Source organism: Pimephales promelas, chromosome 8, assembly GCF_988280905.1.
Source record: "Pimephales promelas chromosome 8, fPimPro1.hap1.1, whole genome shotgun sequence".
NCBI lineage: Eukaryota > Metazoa > Chordata > Actinopteri > Cypriniformes > Leuciscidae > Pimephales > Pimephales promelas.
The window spans coordinates 22,060,698-22,077,650 of NC_142776.1; the positions used below are offsets into that span (position 1 = coordinate 22,060,698).

The following is a 16,953-nucleotide window of genomic DNA, read 5'->3' on the forward strand; positions in this document are numbered from 1 at the left end:
TTGGAGATGCTGGGGATTGAACCCAGGACCTCATACATGCAAAGCATGCGCTCTACCACTGAGCTACATCCCCTCTTAAAGATAAGTTTGTTCTGTTACTTACCTAGATGTGCCTTTAAATTAAAATGTACCGTTTATTAAGGTCAAAGCTGGAATGCATAGAAATGTGATTTTGAGGTTCAAGACACAAACAAAGCAAGTGTTGGAAAGATCAACATTGCTTGGAGATGCTGAGGATTGAACCCACGACCTAATACATGCGAAGGATTTGCTGTACCACTGAGTTAAAGAAACAAGCATAGCAAGTGTTGGAAAGATCAACATTGCTTGGAGATAATTGGGATTAAACCCAGGACCTAATACATGCTAAGCATGTGCTCTACCACTGAGGTTTAAGAAACAAGCAAGGCAAGTGATGGAAAGATCAACATTGCTTGGAGATGCTGGGGATTGAACCCAGGACCTCATACATGCAAAGCATGCGCTCTACCACTGAGCTACATCCCCTCTTGAAGATAAGCTTGTTCTGTTACTTACCTAGATGTGCCTTTAAATCAAAATTTACCATTTATTAAGGTCAAAGCTGGAATGCATAGAAATGTGACTTTGAGGTTCAAGACACAAAACAAGTATTGGTAAGCTCCAAATTGCTTGGAGATGCTGGGGATTGAACCCAGGACCTCATACATGCGAAGCATGCGCTCTACCACTGAGCTACATCCCCTCTTTGTGACCAGTGTGTTCTGTTATTTACCTAGATGTGCCTTTATATCAAATTTTTTCGTTTATAAAAGTCAAAACTGGAATGCATACAAAAGTAATTTTGAGGTTCAAGTCAAAAGTAAAGAAAGTACTTGACAATTACACATTGCTTGGAGATGCTGAGGATTGAACCAACGACCTAATACATGCGAAGGATTTGGTCTACCACTGAGTTTAAAAACAAGTGAAGCAAGTGTTGGAAAGATCAACATTGCTTGGAGATGCTGGGGATTGAACCCAGGACCTCATACATGCAAAGCATGCGCTCTACCACTGAGCTACATCCCCTCTTGTCATTAAGCTTGTTCTTTTACTTACCTAGATGTGCCTTTAATTTAAAATTTACCGTTTATTAAGGTCAAAGCTGGAATGCATAGAAATGTGATTTTGAGGTTCAAGACACAAACAAAGCAAGTATTGGAAAGTTCCGAAGCATAAGCTCTAGCATTGAGGTTTAAGAAACAAGCAAAGCAAGTGTTGGAAAGATCAACATTGCTTGGAGATGCTGAGGATTGAACCCACGACCTAATACATGCGAAGGATTTGCTGTACCACTGAGTTAAAGAAACAAGCAAAGCAAGTGTTGGAAAGATCAACATTGCTTGGAGATAATTGGGATTAAACCCAGGACCTAATACATGCTAAGCATGTGCTCTACCACTGAGGTTTAAGAAACAAGCAAGGCAAGTGATGGAAAGATCAACATTGCTTGGAGATGCTGGGGATTGAACCCAGGACCTCATACATGCAAAGCATGCGCTCTACCACTGAGCTACATCCCCTCTTAAAGATAAGTTTGTTCTGTTACTTACCTAGATGTGCCTTTAAATCAAAATTTAAAGGTTATTAAGGTCAAAGCTGGAATGCGTAGAAATGTGATTTTGAGGTTCAAGACACAAAACAAGTATTGGTAAGCTCCAAACTGCTTGGAGATGCTGGGGATTGAACCCAGGACCTCATACATGCGAAGCATGCGCTCTACCACTGAGCTACATCCCTTCTTTGTGACCAGTGTGTTCTGTTATTTACCTAGATGTGCCTTTATATCATATTTTTTCGTTTATAAAAGTCAAAACTGGAATGCATACAAAAGTAATTTTGAGGTTCAAGTCAAAAGTAAAGAAAGTACTTGACAATTACACATTGCTTGGAGATGCTGAGGATTGAACCAACGACCTAATACATGCGAAGGATTTGCTCTACCACTGAGTTTCAAAACAAGTAAAGCAAGTGCTTGAAAGATCAACATTGCTTGGAGATGCTGGGGATTGAACCCAGGACCTCATACATGCAAAGCATGCGCTCTACCACTGAGCTACATCCCCTCTTAAAGATAAGTTTGTTCTGTTACTTACCTAGATGTGCCTTTAAATTAAAATGTACCGTTTATTAAGGTCAAAGCTGGAATGCATAGAAATGTGATTTTGAGGTTCAAGACACAAACAAAGCAAGTGTTGGAAAGATCAACATTGCTTGGAGATGCTGAGGATTGAACCCACGACCTAATACATGCGAAGGATTTGCTGTACCACTGAGTTAAAGAAACAAGCAAAGCAAGTGTTGGAAAGATCAACATTGCTTGGAGATAATTGGGATTAAACCCAGGACCTAATACATGCTAAGCATGTGCTCTACTACTGAGGTTTAAGAAACAAGCAAGGCAAGTGATGGAAAGATCAACATTGCTTGGAGATGCTGGGGATTGAACCCAGGACCTCATACATGCAAAGCATGCGCTCTACCACTGAGCTACATCCCCTCTTGAAGATAAGCTTGTTCTGTTACTTACCTAGATGTGCCTTTAAATCAAAATTTACCATTTATTAAGGTCAAAGCTGGAATGCATAGAAATGTGACTTTGAGGTTCAAGACACAAAACAAGTATTGGTAAGCTCCAAATTGCTTGGAGATGCTGGGGATTGAACCCAGGACCTCATACATGCGAAGCATGCGCTCTACCACTGAGCTACATCCCCTCTTTGTGACCAGTGTGTTCTGTTATTTACCTAGATGTGCCTTTATATCATATTTTTTCGTTTATAAAAGTCAAAACTGGAATGCATACAAAAGTAATTTTGAGGTTCAAGTCAAAAGTAAAGAAAGTACTTGACAATTACACATTGCTTGGAGATGCTGAGGATTGAACCAACGACCTAATACATGCGAAGGATTTGGTCTACCACTGAGTTTAAAAACAAGTGAAGCAAGTGTTGGAAAGATCAACATTGCTTGGAGATGCTGGGGATTGAACCCAGGACCTCATACATGCAAAGCATGCGCTCTACCACTGAGCTACATCCCCTCTTGTCATTAAGCTTGTTCTTTTACTTACCTAGATGTGCCTTTAATTTAAAATTTACCGTTTATTAAGGTCAAAGCTGGAATGCATAGAAATGTGATTTTGAGGTTCAAGACACAAACAAAGCAAGTATTGGAAAGTTCCGAAGCATAAGCTCTAGCATTGAGGTTTAAGAAACAAGCAAAGCAAGTGTTGGAAAGATCAACATTGCTTGGAGATGCTGAGGATTGAACCCACGACCTAATACATGCGAAGGATTTGCTCTACCACTGAGTTAAAGAAACAAGCAAAGCAAGTGTTGGAAAGATCAACATTGCCTGGAGATAATTGGGATTAAACCCAGGACCTAATACATGCTAAGCATGTGCTCTACCACTGAGGTTTAAGAAACAAGCAAGGCAAGTGATGGAAAGATCAACATTGCTTGGAGATGCTGGGGATTGAACCCAGGACCTCATACATGCAAAGCATGCGCTCTACCACTGAGCTACATCCCCTCTTGAAGATCAGATTGTTCTGTTATTTACCTAGATGTGCCTTTAAATCAAAATTTAAAGGTTATTAAGGTCAAAGCTGGAATGCGTAGAAATGTGATTTTGAGGTTCAAGACACAAAACAAGTATTGGTAAGCTCCAAACTGCTTGGAGATGCTGGGGATTGAACCCAGGACCTCATACATGCGAAGCATGCGCTCTACCACTGAGCTACATCCCCTCTTTGTGACCAGTGTGTTCTGTTATTTACCTAGATGTGCCTTTATATACAATTTTTTCGTTTATAAAAGTCAAAACTGGAATGCATACAAAAGTAATTTTGAGGTTCAAGTCAAAAGTAAAGAAAGTACTTGACAATTACACATTGCTTGGAGATGCTGAGGATTGAACCAACGACCTAATACATGCGAAGGATTTGCTCTACCACTGAGTTTCAAAACAAGTAAAGCAAGTGCTTGAAAGATCAACATTGCTTGGAGATGCTGAGGATTGAACCCACGACCTAATACATGCGAAGGATTTGCTGTACCACTGAGGTTTAAGAAACAAGCAAGGCAAGATCAACATTGCTTGGAGATGCTGGGGATTGAACCCAGGACCTCATACATGCAAAGCATGCGCTCTACCACTGAGCTACATCCCCTCTTGAAGATAAGCTTGTTCTGTTACTTACCTAGATGTGCCTTTAAATCAAAATTTACCATTTATTAAGGTCAAAGCTGGAATGCATAGAAATGTGACTTTGAGGTTCAAGACACAAAACAAGTATTGGTAAGCTCCAAATTGCTTGGAGATGCTGGGGATTGAACCCAGGACCTCATACATGCGAAGCATGCGCTCTACCACTGAGCTACATCCCCTCTTTGTGACCAGTGTGTTCTGTTATTTACCTAGATGTGCCTTTATATCATATTTTTTCGTTTATAAAAGTCAAAACTGGAATGCATACAAAAGTAATTTTGAGGTTCAAGTCAAAAGTAAAGAAAGTACTTGACAATTACACATTGCTTGGAGATGCTGAGGATTGAACCAACGACCTAATACATGCGAAGGATTTGGTCTACCACTGAGTTTAAAAACAAGTGAAGCAAGTGTTGGAAAGATCAACATTGCTTGGAGATGCTGGGGATTGAACCCAGGACCTCATACATGCAAAGCATGCGCTCTACCACTGAGCTACATCCCCTCTTGTCATTAAGCTTGTTCTTTTACTTACCTAGATGTGCCTTTAATTTAAAATTTACCGTTTATTAAGGTCAAAGCTGGAATGCATAGAAATGTGATTTTGAGGTTCAAGACACAAACAAAGCAAGTATTGGAAAGTTCCGAAGCATAAGCTCTAGCATTGAGGTTTAAGAAACAAGCAAAGCAAGTGTTGGAAAGATCAACATTGCTTGGAGATGCTGAGGATTGAACCCACGACCTAATACATGCGAAGGATTTGCTCTACCACTGAGTTAAAGAAACAAGCAAAGCAAGTGTTGGAAAGATCAACATTGCCTGGAGATAATTGGGATTAAACCCAGGACCTAATACATGCTAAGCATGTGCTCTACCACTGAGGTTTAAGAAACAAGCAAGGCAAGTGATGGAAAGATCAACATTGCTTGGAGATGCTGGGGATTGAACCCAGGACCTCATACATGCAAAGCATGCGCTCTACCACTGAGCTACATCCCCTCTTGAAGATCAGATTGTTCTGTTATTTACCTAGATGTGCCTTTAAATCAAAATTTAAAGGTTATTAAGGTCAAAGCTGGAATGCGTAGAAATGTGATTTTGAGGTTCAAGACACAAAACAAGTATTGGTAAGCTCCAAACTGCTTGGAGATGCTGGGGATTGAACCCAGGACCTCATACATGCGAAGCATGCGCTCTACCACTGAGCTACATCCCCTCTTTGTGACCAGTGTGTTCTGTTATTTACCTAGATGTGCCTTTATATACAATTTTTTCGTTTATAAAAGTCAAAACTGGAATGCATACAAAAGTAATTTTGAGGTTCAAGTCAAAAGTAAAGAAAGTACTTGACAATTACACATTGCTTGGAGATGCTGAGGATTGAACCAACGACCTAATACATGCGAAGGATTTGCTCTACCACTGAGTTTCAAAACAAGTAAAGCAAGTGCTTGAAAGATCAACATTGCTTGGAGATGCTGAGGATTGAACCCACGACCTAATACATGCGAAGGATTTGCTGTACCACTGAGGTTTAAGAAACAAGCAAGGCAAGATCAACATTGCTTGGAGATGCTGGGGATTGAACCCAGGACCTCATACATGCAAAGCATGCGCTCTACCACTGAGCTACATCCCCTCTTGAAGATAAGCTTGTTCTGTTACTTACCTAGATGTGCCTTTAAATCAAAATTTACCATTTATTAAGGTCAAAGCTGGAATGCATAGAAATGTGACTTTGAGGTTCAAGACACAAAACAAGTATTGGTAAGCTCCAAATTGCTTGGAGATGCTGGGGATTGAACCCAGGACCTCATACATGCGAAGCATGCGCTCTACCACTGAGCTACATCCCCTCTTTGTGACCAGTGTGTTCTGTTATTTACCTAGATGTGCCTTTATATCAAATTTTTTCGTTTATAAAAGTCAAAACTGGAATGCATACAAAAGTAATTTTGAGGTTCAAGTCAAAAGTAAAGAAAGTACTTGACAATTACACATTGCTTGGAGATGCTGAGGATTGAACCAACGACCTAATACATGCGAAGGATTTGGTCTACCACTGAGTTTAAAAACAAGTGAAGCAAGTGTTGGAAAGATCAACATTGCTTGGAGATGCTGGGGATTGAACCCAGGACCTCATACATGCAAAGCATGCGCTCTACCACTGAGCTACATCCCCTCTTGTCATTAAGCTTGTTCTTTTACTTACCTAGATGTGCCTTTAATTTAAAATTTACCGTTTATTAAGGTCAAAGCTGGAATGCATAGAAATGTGATTTTGAGGTTCAAGACACAAACAAAGCAAGTATTGGAAAGTTCCGAAGCATAAGCTCTAGCATTGAGGTTTAAGAAACAAGCAAAGCAAGTGTTGGAAAGATCAACATTGCTTGGAGATGCTGAGGATTGAACCCACGACCTAATACATGCGAAGGATTTGCTCTACCACTGAGTTAAAGAAACAAGCAAAGCAAGTGTTGGAAAGATCAACATTGCTTGGAGATAATTGGGATTAAACCCAGGACCTAATACATGCTAAGCATGTGCTCTACCACTGAGGTTTAAGAAACAAGCAAGGCAAGTGATGGAAAGATCAACATTGCTTGGAGATGCTGGGGATTGAACCCAGGACCTCATACATGCAAAGCATGCGCTCTACCACTGAGCTACATCCCCTCTTGAAGATCAGATTGTTCTGTTATTTACCTAGATGTGCCTTTAAATCAAAATTTAAAGGTTATTAAGGTCAAAGCTGGAATGCGTAGAAATGTGATTTTGAGGTTCAAGACACAAAACAAGTATTGGTAAGCTCCAAACTGCTTGGAGATGCTGGGGATTGAACCCAGGACCTCATACATGCGAAGCATGCGCTCTACCACTGAGCTACATCCCCTCTTTGTGACCAGTGTGTTCTGTTATTTACCTAGATGTGCCTTTATATACAATTTTTTCGTTTATAAAAGTCAAAACTGGAATGCATACAAAAGTAATTTTGAGGTTCAAGTCAAAAGTAAAGAAAGTACTTGACAATTACACATTGCTTGGAGATGCTGAGGATTGAACCAACGACCTAATACATGCGAAGGATTTGCTCTACCACTGAGTTTCAAAACAAGTAAAGCAAGTGCTTGAAAGATCAACATTGCTTGGAGATGCTGGGGATTGAACCCAGGACCTCATACATGCAAAGCATGCGCTCTACCACTGAGCTACATCCCCTCTTAAAGATAAGTTTTGTTCTGTTACTTGCCTAGATGTGCCTTTAAATTAAAATGTACCGTTTATTAAGGTCAAAGCTGGAATGCATAGAAATGTGATTTTGAGGTTCAAGACACAAACAAAGCAAGTGTTGGAAAGATCAACATTGCTTGGAGATGCTGAGGATTGAACCCACGACCTAATACATGCGAAGGATTTGCTGTACCACTGAGTTAAAGAAACAAGCAAAGCAAGTGTTGGAAAGATCAACATTGCTTGGAGATAATTGGGATTAAACCCAGGACCTAATACATGCTAAGCATGTGCTCTACCACTGAGGTTTAAGAAACAAGCAAGGCAAGTGATGGAAAGATCAACATTGCTTGGAGATGCTGGGGATTGAACCCAGGACCTCATACATGCAAAGCATGCGCTCTACCACTGAGCTACATCCCCTCTTGAAGATAAGCTTGTTCTGTTACTTACCTAGATGTGCCTTTAAATCAAAATTTACCATTTATTAAGGTCAAAGCTGGAATGCATAGAAATGTGACTTTGAGGTTCAAGACACAAAACAAGTATTGGTAAGCTCCAAATTGCTTGGAGATGCTGGGGATTGAACCCAGGACCTCATACATGCTAAGCATGCGCTCTACCACTGAGCTACATCCCCTCTTTGTGACCAGTGTGTTCTGTTATTTACCTAGATGTGCCTTTATATCAAATTTTTTCGTTTATAAAAGTCAAAACTGGAATGCATACAAAAGTAATTTTGAGGTTCAAGTCAAAAGTAAAGAAAGTACTTGACAATTACACATTGCTTGGAGATGCTGAGGATTGAACCAACGACCTAATACATGCGAAGGATTTGGTCTACCACTGAGTTTAAAAACAAGTGAAGCAAGTGTTGGAAAGATCAACATTGCTTGGAGATGCTGGGGATTGAACCCAGGACCTCATACATGCAAAGCATGCGCTCTACCACTGAGCTACATCCCCTCTTGTCATTAAGCTTGCTCTTTTACTTACCTAGATGTGCCTTTAATTTAAAATTTACCGTTTATTAAGGTCAAAGCTGGAATGCATAGAAATGTGATTTTGAGGTTCAAGACACAAACAAAGCAAGTATTGGAAAGTTCCGAAGCATAAGCTCTAGCATTGAGGTTTAAGAAACAAGCAAAGCAAGTGTTGGAAAGATCAACATTGCTTGGAGATGCTGAGGATTGAACCCACGACCTAATACATGCGAAGGATTTGCTCTACCACTGAGTTAAAGAAACAAGCAAAGCAAGTGTTGGAAAGATCAACATTGCTTGGAGATAATTGGTATTAAACCCAGGACCTAATACATGCTAAGCATGTGCTCTACCACTGAGGTTTAAGAAACAAGCAAGGCAAGTGATGGAAAGATCAACATTGCTTGGAGATGCTGGGGATTGAACCCAGGACCTCATACATGCAAAGCATGCGCTCTACCACTGAGCTACATCCCCTCTTGAAGATCAGATTGTTCTGTTATTTACCTAGATGTGCCTTTAAATCAAAATTTAAAGGTTATTAAGGTCAAAGCTGGAATGCGTAGAAATGTGATTTTGAGGTTCAAGACACAAAACAAGTATTGGTAAGCTCCAAACTGCTTGGAGATGCTGGGGATTGAACCCAGGACCTCATACATGCGAAGCATGCGCTCTACCACTGAGCTACATCCCCTCTTTGTGACCAGTGTGTTCTGTTATTTACCTAGATGTGCCTTTATATACAATTTTTTCGTTTATAAAAGTCAAAACTGGAATGCATACAAAAGTAATTTTGAGGTTCAAGTCAAAAGTAAAGAAAGTACTTGACAATTACACATTGCTTGGAGATGCTGAGGATTGAACCAACGACCTAATACATGCGAAGGATTTGCTCTACCACTGAGTTTCAAAACAAGTAAAACAAGTGCTTGAAAGATCAACATTGCTTGGAGATGCTGGGGATTGAACCCAGGACCTCATACATGCAAAGCATGCGCTCTACCACTGAGCTACATCCCCTCTTAAAGATAAGTTTGTTCTGTTACTTACCTAGATGTGCCTTTAAATTAAAATGTACCGTTTATTAAGGTCAAAGCTGGAATGCATAGAAATGTGATTTTGAGGTTCAAGACACAAACAAAGCAAGTGTTGGAAAGATCAACATTGCTTGGAGATGCTGAGGATTGAACCCACGACCTAATACATGCGAAGGATTTGCTGTACCACTGAGTTAAAGAAACAAGCAAAGCAAGTGTTGGAAAGATCAACATTGCTTGGAGATAATTGGGATTAAACCCAGGACCTAATACATGTTAAGCATGTGCTCTACCACTGAGGTTTAAGAAACAAGCAAGGCAAGTGATGGAAAGATCAACATTGCTTGGAGATGCTGGGGATTGAACCCAGGACCTCATACATGCAAAGCATGCGCTCTACCACTGAGCTACATCCCCTCTTGAAGATAAGCTTGTTCTGTTACTTACCTAGATGTGCCTTTAAATCAAAATTTACCATTTATTAAGGTCAAAGCTGGAATGCATAGAAATGTGACTTTGAGGTTCAAGACACAAAACAAGTATTGGTAAGCTCCAAATTGCTTGGAGATGCTGGGGATTGAACCCAGGACCTCATACATGCGAAGCATGCGCTCTACCACTGAGCTACATCCCCTCTTTGTGACCAGTGTGTTCTGTTATTTACCTAGATGTGCCTTTATATACAATTTTTTCGTTTATAAAAGTCAAAACTGGAATGCATACAAAAGTAATTTTGAGGTTCAAGTCAAAAGTAAAGAAAGTACTTGACAATTACACATTGCTTGGAGATGCTGAGGATTGAACCAACGACCTAATACATGCGAAGGATTTGCTCTACCACTGAGTTTCAAAACAAGTAAAGCAAGTGCTTGAAAGATCAACATTGCTTGGAGATGCTGGGGATTGAACCCAGGACCTCATACATGCAAAGCATGCGCTCTACCACTGAGCTACATCCCCTCTTAAAGATAAGTTTGTTCTGTTACTTACCTAGATGTGCCTTTAAATTAAAATGTACCGTTTATTAAGGTCAAAGCTGGAATGCATAGAAATGTGATTTTGAGGTTCAAGACACAAACAAAGCAAGTGTTGGAAAGATCAACATTGCTTGGAGATGCTGAGGATTGAACCCACGACCTAATACATGCGAAGGATTTGCTGTACCACTGAGTTAAAGAAACAAGCAAAGCAAGTGTTGGAAAGATCAACATTGCTTGGAGATAATTGGGATTAAACCCAGGACCTAATACATGCTAAGCATGTGCTCTACCACTGAGGTTTAAGAAACAAGCAAGGCAAGTGATGGAAAGATCAACATTGCTTGGAGATGCTGGGGATTGAACCAAGCAAGGCAAGTGATGGAAAGATCAACATTGCTTGGAGATGCTGGGGATTGAACCCAGGACCTCATACATGCAAAGCATGCGCTCTACCACTGAGCTACATCCCCTCTTGAAGATAAGCTTGTTCTGTTACTTACCTAGATGTGCCTTTAAATCAAAATTTACCATTTATTAAGGTCAAAGCTGGAATGCATAGAAATGTGACTTTGAGGTTCAAGACACAAAACAAGTATTGGTAAGCTCCAAATTGCTTGGAGACGCTGGGGATTGAACCCAGGACCTCATACATGCGAAGCATGCGCTCTACTACTGAGCTACATCCCCTCTTTGTGACCAGTGTGTTCTGTTATTTACCTAGATGTGCCTTTATATCAAATTTTTTCGTTTATAAAAGTCAAAACTGGAATGCATACAAAAGTAATTTTGAGGTTCAAGTCAAAAGTAAAGAAAGTACTTGACAATTACACATTGCTTGGAGATGCTGAGGATTGAACCAACGACCTAATACATGCGAAGGATTTGGTCTACCACTGAGTTTAAAAACAAGTGAAGCAAGTGTTGGAAAGATCAACATTGCTTGGAGATGCTGGGGATTGAACCCAGGACCTCATACATGCAAAGCATGCGCTCTACCACTGAGCTACATCCCCTCTTGTCATTAAGCTTGTTCTTTTACTTACCTAGATGTGCCTTTAATTTAAAATTTACCGTTTATTAAGGTCAAAGCTGGAATGCATAGAAATGTGATTTTGAGGTTCAAGACACAAACAAAGCAAGTATTGGAAAGTTCCGAAGCATAAGCTCTAGCATTGAGGTTTAAGAAACAAGCAAAGCAAGTGTTGGAAAGATCAACATTGCTTGGAGATGCTGAGGATTGAACCCACGACCTAATACATGCGAAGGATTTGCTCTACCACTGAGTTAAAGAAACAAGCAAAGCAAGTGTTGGAAAGATCAACATTGCTTGGAGATAATTGGGATTAAACCCAGGACCTAATACATGCTAAGCATGTGCTCTACCACTGAGGTTTAAGAAACAAGCAAGGCAAGTGATGGAAAGATCAACATTGCTTGGAGATGCTGGGGATTGAACCCAGGACCTCATACATGCAAAGCATGCGCTCTACCACTGAGCTACATCCCCTCTTGAAGATCAGATTGTTCTGTTATTTACCTAGATGTGCCTTTAAATCAAAATTTAAAGGTTATTAAGGTCAAAGCTGGAATGCGTAGAAATGTGATTTTGAGGTTCAAGACACAAAACAAGTATTGGTAAGCTCCAAACTGCTTGGAGATGCTGGGGATTGAACCCAGGACCTCATACATGCGAAGCATGCGCTCTACCACTGAGCTACATCCCTTCTTTGTGACCAGTGTGTTCTGTTATTTACCTAGATGTGCCTTTATATAGAATTTTTTCGTTTATAAAAGTCAAAACTGGAATGCATACAAAAGTAATTTTGAGGTTCAAGTCAAAAGTAAAGAAAGTACTTGACAATTACACATTGCTTGGAGATGCTGAGGATTGAACCAACGACCTAATACATGCGAAGGATTTGGTCTACCACTGAGTTTAAAAACAAGTGAAGCAAGTGTTGGAAAGATCAACATTGCTTGGAGATGCTGGGGATTGAACCCAGGACCTCATACATGCAAAGCATGCGCTCTACCACTGAGCTACATCCCCTCTTGTCATTAAGCTTGTTCTTTTACTTACCTAGATGTGCCTTTAATTTAAAATTTACCGTTTATTAAGGTCAAAGCTGGAATGCATAGAAATGTGATTTTGAGGTTCAAGACACAAACAAAGCAAGTATTGGAAAGTTCCGAAGCATAAGCTCTAGCATTGAGGTTTAAGAAACAAGCAAAGCAAGTGTTGGAAAGATCAACATTGCTTGGAGATGCTGAGGATTGAACCCACGACCTAATACATGCGAAGGATTTGCTCTACCACTGAGTTAAAGAAACAAGCAAAGCAAGTGTTGGAAAGATCAACATTGCTTGGAGATAATTGGGATTAAACCCAGGACCTAATACATGCTAAGCATGTGCTCTACCACTGAGGTTTAAGAAACAAGCAAGGCAAGTGATGGAAAGATCAACATTGCTTGGAGATGCTGGGGATTGAACCCAGGACCTCATACATGCAAAGCATGCGCTCTACCACTGAGCTACATCCCCTCTTGAAGATCAGATTGTTCTGTTATTTACCTAGATGTGCCTTTAAATCAAAATTTAAAGGTTATTAAGGTCAAAGCTGGAATGCGTAGAAATGTGATTTTGAGGTTCAAGACACAAAACAAGTATTGGTAAGCTCCAAACTGCTTGGAGATGCTGGGGATTGAACCCAGGACCTCATACATGCGAAGCATGCGCTCTACCACTGAGCTACATCCCCTCTTTGTGACCAGTGTGTTCTGTTATTTACCTAGATGTGCCTTTATATACAATTTTTTCGTTTATAAAAGTCAAAACTGGAATGCATACAAAAGTAATTTTGAGGTTCAAGTCAAAAGTAAAGAAAGTACTTGACAATTACACATTGCTTGGAGATGCTGAGGATTGAACCAACGACCTAATACATGCGAAGGATTTGCTCTACCACTGAGTTTCAAAACAAGTAAAACAAGTGCTTGAAAGATCAACATTGCTTGGAGATGCTGGGGATTGAACCCAGGACCTCATACATGCAAAGCATGCGCTCTACCACTGAGCTACATCCCCTCTTAAAGATAAGTTTGTTCTGTTACTTACCTAGATGTGCCTTTAAATTAAAATGTACCGTTTATTAAGGTCAAAGCTGGAATGCATAGAAATGTGATTTTGAGGTTCAAGACACAAACAAAGCAAGTGTTGGAAAGATCAACATTGCTTGGAGATGCTGAGGATTGAACCCACGACCTAATACATGCGAAGGATTTGCTGTACCACTGAGTTAAAGAAACAAGCAAAGCAAGTGTTGGAAAGATCAACATTGCTTGGAGATAATTGGGATTAAACCCAGGACCTAATACATGTTAAGCATGTGCTCTACCACTGAGGTTTAAGAAACAAGCAAGGCAAGTGATGGAAAGATCAACATTGCTTGGAGATGCTGGGGATTGAACCCAGGACCTCATACATGCAAAGCATGCGCTCTACCACTGAGCTACATCCCCTCTTGAAGATAAGCTTGTTCTGTTACTTACCTAGATGTGCCTTTAAATCAAAATTTACCATTTATTAAGGTCAAAGCTGGAATGCATAGAAATGTGACTTTGAGGTTCAAGACACAAAACAAGTATTGGTAAGCTCCAAATTGCTTGGAGATGCTGGGGATTGAACCCAGGACCTCATACATGCGAAGCATGCGCTCTACCACTGAGCTACATCCCCTCTTTGTGACCAGTGTGTTCTGTTATTTACCTAGATGTGCCTTTATATCAAATTTTTTCGTTTATAAAAGTCAAAACTGGAATGCATACAAAAGTAATTTTGAGGTTCAAGTCAAAAGTAAAGAAAGTACTTGACAATTACACATTGCTTGGAGATGCTGAGGATTGAACCAACGACCTAATACATGCGAAGGATTTGGTCTACCACTGAGTTTAAAAACAAGTGAAGCAAGTGTTGGAAAGATCAACATTGCTTGGAGATGCTGGGGATTGAACCCAGGACCTCATACATGCAAAGCATGCGCTCTACCACTGAGCTACATCCCCTCTTGTCAATAAGCTTGTTCTTTTACTTACCTAGATGTGCCTTTAATTTAAAATTTACCGTTTATTAAGGTCAAAGCTGGAATGCATAGAAATGTGATTTTGAGGTTCAAGACACAAACAAAGCAAGTATTGGAAAGTTCCGAAGCATAAGCTCTAGCATTGAGGTTTAAGAAACAAGCAAAGCAAGTGTTGGAAAGATCAACATTGCTTGGAGATGCTGAGGATTGAACCCACGACCTAATACATGCGAAGGATTTGCTCTACCACTGAGTTAAAGAAACAAGCAAAGCAAGTGTTGGAAAGATCAACATTGCTTGGAGATAATTGGGATTAAACCCAGGACCTAATACATGCTAAGCATGTGCTCTACCACTGAGGTTTAAGAAACAAGCAAGGCAAGTGATGGAAAGATCAACATTGCTTGGAGATGCTGGGGATTGAACCCAGGACCTCATACATGCAAAGCATGCGCTCTACCACTGAGCTACATCCCCTCTTGAAGATCAGATTGTTCTGTTATTTACCTAGATGTGCCTTTAAATCAAAATTTAAAGGTTATTAAGGTCAAAGCTGGAATGCGTAGAAATGTGATTTTGAGGTTCAAGACACAAAACAAGTATTGGTAAGCTCCAAACTGCTTGGAGATGCTGGGGATTGAACCCAGGACCTCATACATGCGAAGCATGCGCTCTACCACTGAGCTACATCCCCTCTTTGTGACCAGTGTGTTCTGTTATTTACCTAGATGTGCCTTTATATACAATTTTTTCGTTTATAAAAGTCAAAACTGGAATGCATACAAAAGTAATTTTGAGGTTCAAGTCAAAAGTAAAGAAAGTACTTGACAATTACACATTGCTTGGAGATGCTGAGGATTGAACCAACGACCTAATACATGCGAAGGATTTGCTCTACCACTGAGTTTCAAAACAAGTAAAACAAGTGCTTGAAAGATCAACATTGCTTGGAGATGCTGGGGATTGAACCCAGGACCTCATACATGCAAAGCATGCGCTCTACCACTGAGCTACATCCCCTCTTAAAGATAAGTTTGTTCTGTTACTTACCTAGATGTGCCTTTAAATTAAAATGTACCGTTTATTAAGGTCAAAGCTGGAATGCATAGAAATGTGATTTTGAGGTTCAAGACACAAACAAAGCAAGTGTTGGAAAGATCAACATTGCTTGGAGATGCTGAGGATTGAACCCACGACCTAATACATGCGAAGGATTTGCTGTACCACTGAGTTAAAGAAACAAGCAAAGCAAGTGTTGGAAAGATCAACATTGCTTGGAGATAATTGGGATTAAACCCAGGACCTAATACATGTTAAGCATGTGCTCTACCACTGAGGTTTAAGAAACAAGCAAGGCAAGTGATCGAAAGATCAACATTGCTTGGAGATGCTGGGGATTGAACCCAGGACCTCATACATGCAAAGCATGCGCTCTACCACTGAGCTACATCCCCTCTTGAAGATAAGCTTGTTCTGTTACTTACCTAGATGTGCCTTTAAATCAAAATTTACCATTTATTAAGGTCAAAGCTGGAATGCATAGAAATGTGACTTTGAGGTTCAAGACACAAAACAAGTATTGGTAAGCTCCAAATTGCTTGGAGATGCTGGGGATTGAACCCAGGACCTCATACATGCGAAGCATGCGCTCTACCACTGAGCTACATCCCCTCTTTGTGACCAGTGTGTTCTGTTATTTACCTAGATGTGCCTTTATATACAATTTTTTCGTTTATAAAAGTCAAAACTGGAATGCATACAAAAGTAATTTTGAGGTTCAAGTCAAAAGTAAAGAAAGTACTTGACAATTACACATTGCTTGGAGATGCTGAGGATTGAACCAACGACCTAATACATGCGAAGGATTTGCTCTACCACTGAGTTTCAAAACAAGTAAAGCAAGTGCTTGAAAGATCAACATTGCTTGGAGATGCTGGGGATTGAACCCAGGACCTCATACATGCAAAGCATGCTCTCTACCACTGAGCTACATCCCCTCTTAAAGATAAGTTTGTTCTGTTACTTACCTAGATGTGCCTTTAAATTAAAATGTACCGTTTATTAAGGTCAAAGCTGGAATGCATAGAAATGTGATTTTGAGGTTCAAGACACAAACAAAGCAAGTATTGGAAAGTTCCGAAGCATAAGCTCTAGCATTGAGGTTTAAGAAACAAGCAAAGCAAGTGTTGGAAAGATCAACATTGCTTGGAGATGCTGAGGATTGAACCCACGACCTAATACATGCGAAGGATTTGCTCTACCACTGAGTTAAAGAAACAAGCAAAGCAAGTGTTGGAAAGATCAACATTGCTTGGAGATAATTGGGATTAAACCCAGGACCTAATACATGCTAAGCATGTGCTCTACCACTGAGGTTTAAGAAACAAGCAAGGCAAGTGATGGAA

General features: G+C 40.2%; 50 non-coding genes across 50 annotated transcripts; all 50 read right to left on the minus strand.

Moving 5' to 3' along the window:
* Window position 1: 1 nt before the first annotated feature.
* Window positions 2–73, minus strand: trnaa-ugc (transfer RNA alanine (anticodon UGC)). Its single transcript has one exon. It is a non-coding gene; the product is annotated as a tRNA-Ala (tRNA).
* Window positions 74–435: 362 nt separating this feature from the next.
* On the minus strand, window positions 436–507 carry trnaa-ugc (transfer RNA alanine (anticodon UGC)). Its single transcript has one exon. It is a non-coding gene; the product is annotated as a tRNA-Ala (tRNA).
* A 145-nt stretch (window positions 508–652) lies between these two features.
* Window positions 653–724, minus strand: trnaa-cgc (transfer RNA alanine (anticodon CGC)). The gene has a single exon. It is a non-coding gene; the product is annotated as a tRNA-Ala (tRNA).
* A 254-nt stretch (window positions 725–978) lies between these two features.
* Window positions 979–1,050, minus strand: trnaa-ugc (transfer RNA alanine (anticodon UGC)). The gene has a single exon. It is a non-coding gene; the product is annotated as a tRNA-Ala (tRNA).
* Window positions 1,051–1,472: 422 nt separating this feature from the next.
* Window positions 1,473–1,544, minus strand: trnaa-ugc (transfer RNA alanine (anticodon UGC)). Its single transcript has one exon. It is a non-coding gene; the product is annotated as a tRNA-Ala (tRNA).
* Window positions 1,545–1,689: 145 nt separating this feature from the next.
* On the minus strand, window positions 1,690–1,761 carry trnaa-cgc (transfer RNA alanine (anticodon CGC)). The gene has a single exon. It is a non-coding gene; the product is annotated as a tRNA-Ala (tRNA).
* A 254-nt stretch (window positions 1,762–2,015) lies between these two features.
* trnaa-ugc (transfer RNA alanine (anticodon UGC)) lies at window positions 2,016–2,087 on the minus strand. Its single transcript has one exon. It is a non-coding gene; the product is annotated as a tRNA-Ala (tRNA).
* A 362-nt stretch (window positions 2,088–2,449) lies between these two features.
* trnaa-ugc (transfer RNA alanine (anticodon UGC)) lies at window positions 2,450–2,521 on the minus strand. Its single transcript has one exon. It is a non-coding gene; the product is annotated as a tRNA-Ala (tRNA).
* Window positions 2,522–2,666: 145 nt separating this feature from the next.
* On the minus strand, window positions 2,667–2,738 carry trnaa-cgc (transfer RNA alanine (anticodon CGC)). The gene has a single exon. It is a non-coding gene; the product is annotated as a tRNA-Ala (tRNA).
* Window positions 2,739–2,992: 254 nt separating this feature from the next.
* On the minus strand, window positions 2,993–3,064 carry trnaa-ugc (transfer RNA alanine (anticodon UGC)). The gene has a single exon. It is a non-coding gene; the product is annotated as a tRNA-Ala (tRNA).
* Window positions 3,065–3,486: 422 nt separating this feature from the next.
* On the minus strand, window positions 3,487–3,558 carry trnaa-ugc (transfer RNA alanine (anticodon UGC)). Its single transcript has one exon. It is a non-coding gene; the product is annotated as a tRNA-Ala (tRNA).
* Window positions 3,559–3,703: 145 nt separating this feature from the next.
* Window positions 3,704–3,775, minus strand: trnaa-cgc (transfer RNA alanine (anticodon CGC)). Its single transcript has one exon. It is a non-coding gene; the product is annotated as a tRNA-Ala (tRNA).
* Window positions 3,776–4,126: 351 nt separating this feature from the next.
* Window positions 4,127–4,198, minus strand: trnaa-ugc (transfer RNA alanine (anticodon UGC)). Its single transcript has one exon. It is a non-coding gene; the product is annotated as a tRNA-Ala (tRNA).
* Window positions 4,199–4,343: 145 nt separating this feature from the next.
* trnaa-cgc (transfer RNA alanine (anticodon CGC)) lies at window positions 4,344–4,415 on the minus strand. Its single transcript has one exon. It is a non-coding gene; the product is annotated as a tRNA-Ala (tRNA).
* Window positions 4,416–4,669: 254 nt separating this feature from the next.
* trnaa-ugc (transfer RNA alanine (anticodon UGC)) lies at window positions 4,670–4,741 on the minus strand. Its single transcript has one exon. It is a non-coding gene; the product is annotated as a tRNA-Ala (tRNA).
* A 422-nt stretch (window positions 4,742–5,163) lies between these two features.
* Window positions 5,164–5,235, minus strand: trnaa-ugc (transfer RNA alanine (anticodon UGC)). Its single transcript has one exon. It is a non-coding gene; the product is annotated as a tRNA-Ala (tRNA).
* A 145-nt stretch (window positions 5,236–5,380) lies between these two features.
* Window positions 5,381–5,452, minus strand: trnaa-cgc (transfer RNA alanine (anticodon CGC)). Its single transcript has one exon. It is a non-coding gene; the product is annotated as a tRNA-Ala (tRNA).
* A 351-nt stretch (window positions 5,453–5,803) lies between these two features.
* On the minus strand, window positions 5,804–5,875 carry trnaa-ugc (transfer RNA alanine (anticodon UGC)). The gene has a single exon. It is a non-coding gene; the product is annotated as a tRNA-Ala (tRNA).
* Window positions 5,876–6,020: 145 nt separating this feature from the next.
* Window positions 6,021–6,092, minus strand: trnaa-cgc (transfer RNA alanine (anticodon CGC)). Its single transcript has one exon. It is a non-coding gene; the product is annotated as a tRNA-Ala (tRNA).
* A 254-nt stretch (window positions 6,093–6,346) lies between these two features.
* On the minus strand, window positions 6,347–6,418 carry trnaa-ugc (transfer RNA alanine (anticodon UGC)). The gene has a single exon. It is a non-coding gene; the product is annotated as a tRNA-Ala (tRNA).
* Window positions 6,419–6,840: 422 nt separating this feature from the next.
* trnaa-ugc (transfer RNA alanine (anticodon UGC)) lies at window positions 6,841–6,912 on the minus strand. Its single transcript has one exon. It is a non-coding gene; the product is annotated as a tRNA-Ala (tRNA).
* A 145-nt stretch (window positions 6,913–7,057) lies between these two features.
* trnaa-cgc (transfer RNA alanine (anticodon CGC)) lies at window positions 7,058–7,129 on the minus strand. Its single transcript has one exon. It is a non-coding gene; the product is annotated as a tRNA-Ala (tRNA).
* A 254-nt stretch (window positions 7,130–7,383) lies between these two features.
* On the minus strand, window positions 7,384–7,455 carry trnaa-ugc (transfer RNA alanine (anticodon UGC)). Its single transcript has one exon. It is a non-coding gene; the product is annotated as a tRNA-Ala (tRNA).
* Window positions 7,456–7,818: 363 nt separating this feature from the next.
* trnaa-ugc (transfer RNA alanine (anticodon UGC)) lies at window positions 7,819–7,890 on the minus strand. Its single transcript has one exon. It is a non-coding gene; the product is annotated as a tRNA-Ala (tRNA).
* Window positions 7,891–8,035: 145 nt separating this feature from the next.
* Window positions 8,036–8,107, minus strand: trnaa-agc (transfer RNA alanine (anticodon AGC)). Its single transcript has one exon. It is a non-coding gene; the product is annotated as a tRNA-Ala (tRNA).
* A 254-nt stretch (window positions 8,108–8,361) lies between these two features.
* trnaa-ugc (transfer RNA alanine (anticodon UGC)) lies at window positions 8,362–8,433 on the minus strand. Its single transcript has one exon. It is a non-coding gene; the product is annotated as a tRNA-Ala (tRNA).
* Window positions 8,434–8,855: 422 nt separating this feature from the next.
* Window positions 8,856–8,927, minus strand: trnaa-ugc (transfer RNA alanine (anticodon UGC)). Its single transcript has one exon. It is a non-coding gene; the product is annotated as a tRNA-Ala (tRNA).
* A 145-nt stretch (window positions 8,928–9,072) lies between these two features.
* On the minus strand, window positions 9,073–9,144 carry trnaa-cgc (transfer RNA alanine (anticodon CGC)). Its single transcript has one exon. It is a non-coding gene; the product is annotated as a tRNA-Ala (tRNA).
* Window positions 9,145–9,398: 254 nt separating this feature from the next.
* Window positions 9,399–9,470, minus strand: trnaa-ugc (transfer RNA alanine (anticodon UGC)). The gene has a single exon. It is a non-coding gene; the product is annotated as a tRNA-Ala (tRNA).
* Window positions 9,471–9,832: 362 nt separating this feature from the next.
* On the minus strand, window positions 9,833–9,904 carry trnaa-ugc (transfer RNA alanine (anticodon UGC)). Its single transcript has one exon. It is a non-coding gene; the product is annotated as a tRNA-Ala (tRNA).
* A 145-nt stretch (window positions 9,905–10,049) lies between these two features.
* trnaa-cgc (transfer RNA alanine (anticodon CGC)) lies at window positions 10,050–10,121 on the minus strand. Its single transcript has one exon. It is a non-coding gene; the product is annotated as a tRNA-Ala (tRNA).
* Window positions 10,122–10,375: 254 nt separating this feature from the next.
* trnaa-ugc (transfer RNA alanine (anticodon UGC)) lies at window positions 10,376–10,447 on the minus strand. The gene has a single exon. It is a non-coding gene; the product is annotated as a tRNA-Ala (tRNA).
* A 418-nt stretch (window positions 10,448–10,865) lies between these two features.
* On the minus strand, window positions 10,866–10,937 carry trnaa-ugc (transfer RNA alanine (anticodon UGC)). Its single transcript has one exon. It is a non-coding gene; the product is annotated as a tRNA-Ala (tRNA).
* Window positions 10,938–11,082: 145 nt separating this feature from the next.
* On the minus strand, window positions 11,083–11,154 carry trnaa-cgc (transfer RNA alanine (anticodon CGC)). The gene has a single exon. It is a non-coding gene; the product is annotated as a tRNA-Ala (tRNA).
* A 254-nt stretch (window positions 11,155–11,408) lies between these two features.
* trnaa-ugc (transfer RNA alanine (anticodon UGC)) lies at window positions 11,409–11,480 on the minus strand. The gene has a single exon. It is a non-coding gene; the product is annotated as a tRNA-Ala (tRNA).
* A 422-nt stretch (window positions 11,481–11,902) lies between these two features.
* Window positions 11,903–11,974, minus strand: trnaa-ugc (transfer RNA alanine (anticodon UGC)). The gene has a single exon. It is a non-coding gene; the product is annotated as a tRNA-Ala (tRNA).
* A 145-nt stretch (window positions 11,975–12,119) lies between these two features.
* trnaa-cgc (transfer RNA alanine (anticodon CGC)) lies at window positions 12,120–12,191 on the minus strand. The gene has a single exon. It is a non-coding gene; the product is annotated as a tRNA-Ala (tRNA).
* Window positions 12,192–12,445: 254 nt separating this feature from the next.
* On the minus strand, window positions 12,446–12,517 carry trnaa-ugc (transfer RNA alanine (anticodon UGC)). Its single transcript has one exon. It is a non-coding gene; the product is annotated as a tRNA-Ala (tRNA).
* A 422-nt stretch (window positions 12,518–12,939) lies between these two features.
* On the minus strand, window positions 12,940–13,011 carry trnaa-ugc (transfer RNA alanine (anticodon UGC)). Its single transcript has one exon. It is a non-coding gene; the product is annotated as a tRNA-Ala (tRNA).
* Window positions 13,012–13,156: 145 nt separating this feature from the next.
* Window positions 13,157–13,228, minus strand: trnaa-cgc (transfer RNA alanine (anticodon CGC)). The gene has a single exon. It is a non-coding gene; the product is annotated as a tRNA-Ala (tRNA).
* Window positions 13,229–13,482: 254 nt separating this feature from the next.
* Window positions 13,483–13,554, minus strand: trnaa-ugc (transfer RNA alanine (anticodon UGC)). Its single transcript has one exon. It is a non-coding gene; the product is annotated as a tRNA-Ala (tRNA).
* A 362-nt stretch (window positions 13,555–13,916) lies between these two features.
* Window positions 13,917–13,988, minus strand: trnaa-ugc (transfer RNA alanine (anticodon UGC)). Its single transcript has one exon. It is a non-coding gene; the product is annotated as a tRNA-Ala (tRNA).
* A 145-nt stretch (window positions 13,989–14,133) lies between these two features.
* On the minus strand, window positions 14,134–14,205 carry trnaa-cgc (transfer RNA alanine (anticodon CGC)). Its single transcript has one exon. It is a non-coding gene; the product is annotated as a tRNA-Ala (tRNA).
* A 254-nt stretch (window positions 14,206–14,459) lies between these two features.
* trnaa-ugc (transfer RNA alanine (anticodon UGC)) lies at window positions 14,460–14,531 on the minus strand. Its single transcript has one exon. It is a non-coding gene; the product is annotated as a tRNA-Ala (tRNA).
* A 422-nt stretch (window positions 14,532–14,953) lies between these two features.
* trnaa-ugc (transfer RNA alanine (anticodon UGC)) lies at window positions 14,954–15,025 on the minus strand. Its single transcript has one exon. It is a non-coding gene; the product is annotated as a tRNA-Ala (tRNA).
* A 145-nt stretch (window positions 15,026–15,170) lies between these two features.
* On the minus strand, window positions 15,171–15,242 carry trnaa-cgc (transfer RNA alanine (anticodon CGC)). Its single transcript has one exon. It is a non-coding gene; the product is annotated as a tRNA-Ala (tRNA).
* A 254-nt stretch (window positions 15,243–15,496) lies between these two features.
* trnaa-ugc (transfer RNA alanine (anticodon UGC)) lies at window positions 15,497–15,568 on the minus strand. The gene has a single exon. It is a non-coding gene; the product is annotated as a tRNA-Ala (tRNA).
* Window positions 15,569–15,930: 362 nt separating this feature from the next.
* On the minus strand, window positions 15,931–16,002 carry trnaa-ugc (transfer RNA alanine (anticodon UGC)). Its single transcript has one exon. It is a non-coding gene; the product is annotated as a tRNA-Ala (tRNA).
* Window positions 16,003–16,147: 145 nt separating this feature from the next.
* trnaa-cgc (transfer RNA alanine (anticodon CGC)) lies at window positions 16,148–16,219 on the minus strand. The gene has a single exon. It is a non-coding gene; the product is annotated as a tRNA-Ala (tRNA).
* A 254-nt stretch (window positions 16,220–16,473) lies between these two features.
* trnaa-ugc (transfer RNA alanine (anticodon UGC)) lies at window positions 16,474–16,545 on the minus strand. The gene has a single exon. It is a non-coding gene; the product is annotated as a tRNA-Ala (tRNA).
* Window positions 16,546–16,953: the final 408 nt, after the last annotated feature.